Below are 2,381 nucleotides of genomic sequence, written 5' to 3' on the forward strand. Positions count from 1 at the left end.
GAGGGAAGAGGATGAGGGGATGGCCCTGCTGGGGGCGCTCTGCACCCCTGTCCATTCAATCTGTGCAGCACACTTGCTCACCTAGTAGTTTGGGCTTCATGTTAGATTCCAGGTAGCAAAAGCTTTCAAGTGCTGCTTAAAAAGAAAAAGAAGTTGAAAACCATGAATCTAGCATAATCTTCCATTTTATAGATGAGAAGACAGGATTGAAAAGCTATTGATCCCCATACCAGTGCTTGCTCTATTGTCCAGCTCTGCCCCCTCCCCTCACTTATCTAAGTTGACTGTTTCATCCTATGGTCATAACCCAGACTTCAGTGGATAGACATAAGAGAGACATAAGTCAACTCTCATTTTCTAGTTAAAAATGAGGCCTGATTCAATAGTTTGTCCAAGACTATATAGTTCAAAAGTTGCTTGGACTATGATATGGGTTTCTTTTATTCATTATTTAACACAATTTATGGAACAACCACTACCTTTCAGTCACTTTCAGAACATTTTTATTGTACTCTCTAGGACCCTCTGCCCAGGATAGGGATGAAAATTCTCATAATGCCGCAAGATTGCTTTTCAAGGTTTTACTCCCTCTCATTCCTCTTAAGGATACAAAAGGACTCAGGAAACCTTTAAGCCTTCCAGAAAAAAACCCTCATAACTCGAGATGTGAGGAGGCCAGAATCTACTTTCAGCTGGTAAGTTTGATTTCTTGGTGTGTCTTTTTTTCTTTTATAAAATGCCCATTTCACAAGGCTATTGGGAGAGTTGATTGAGATACTGTGTGGAAAGCCCCAGGCCTGCGGTCAGTCCTCATAGAAGAAACTAAGCCAATTAAATCTTCCCTCTTCTCCCCCAGTGAATATATGTCTTTCTGTTTTCCCAGATTCATTTAGGAATCTACCCAGACAGTTTGGCTATACTAAATTCTTGTTTCTGAACTTTTTCCTCTGTCCCAAATGAAAATTTCTGTTTGAGTCTTAGCCCCTCAACACCTAGGCCTCTGGTTAATGCAGTGGCTGTGTTTGTGTTTGGTCATCATTTTTGGACCCTGTCATCAGCCTGGTGAGGTAAGCAGGGCAGGTCATATTGCTCCCATTCTTCAGACAATAAAACCAAATTTCAGGGAGGTTAGGTGACTTGCCCAAGGTCATGCCATTCATGGTATCCAGCTGGAATGCAAATCCAGGTTTCTCTGACTCCCTGTCTGCTGCCACTGGGCAGACTCTGGCGGACTCCGGTGGAGACCTTCCTCTAACCTCTCCCAGCAGGGCGAGTTGTATTTTTATATCAGACAATTTTAATCGCCTCTCAATGGGTGGTAAAAATACTGGTGATGGAGGTCACTCCACACAGAGGAGGCTGCGTCGTAGGCCTGGAACTGTGTGGGAGCCAGAGGGAGGAGGTTGGAGTGACATTCTGCCCCCCACACCACGAGCACCGAGTAGGTGGGAGACATTGGGACAAGTCAAGCGTAAAGAAAGAGCGAGACTTTCCAAGCCCTGCCCTATAAAAACACAGCCGTGACAGAGGGAAGGTTGCCTACAAGGACACACTTGACTTTTCCTTGAGTTTTCGAGGGGAAGGGCTGAGTCACCACGGAAACACCAAAGCTTTCCCTCCCCCAGGGCGTAGACAGTGAGGTGTGACTCTAAAACATCGTGACTGATGCTTTGCATTCCTGAGCTGCACACACAGCAAGAGGATCATTGGCCCCTCCGCCCTCTAATCTGCCCGCAACTCCTCACCCAGGCATTTGGGGTTCTAAACTGCTGTTTTAATCTCACACTTTCCCCTCCCCCCATTCCCGCACCCCTAAGTGTTTTCCAGGTTAACCTGGAGTCATACACCTTAACCTTTAACTTACAGGCAAGTTATCTCTTACCTACTTGGACACTCATAGGTAACATTTCATTTGCTATTAACAGAGGACCCAGCTTAAAGTGGCTTAAAAGTTCTTTTTAAAAAGTGTTATCTGAAATGAGAAGAAATAGGGAGGGAAGTGGTTGCAAGGCTGGTTAACTCAGGGGCTTAAAATCAGCAGCTTCCCTCTGTCTTTCTTGTGCTGTCATCTTTAGAGAGTTAGTTTCATCTTCATTGTCATCAGATTATGGTCTAAATAAGGCTACGAAGCCTCGGGCTTCACATTCTTAAACAGATGTACCTAAAGTCAGAAAGAGAAGTCTTTTTCCTTGTGAGGGTTTTCGTTTTTTAATTAGGGAATAAATTCTTTCCCCAAGTCTTCTGACAGACATGTTTTCCTCTTTTCTTTTTTGGTCAAATTGAATCCTGCCCTTAGCTCAAACAAGCCGTGTCAGCAGAAATGGAATTACTACCACTGGTTTAGATGAATAGAAACGCATCCCCTAGAGCTGGGGAAGGGC

This window comes from Pteropus alecto, unplaced genomic scaffold (genome assembly GCF_000325575.1).
Source record: "Pteropus alecto unplaced genomic scaffold, ASM32557v1 scaffold71, whole genome shotgun sequence".
Lineage (NCBI taxonomy): Eukaryota > Metazoa > Chordata > Mammalia > Chiroptera > Pteropodidae > Pteropus > Pteropus alecto.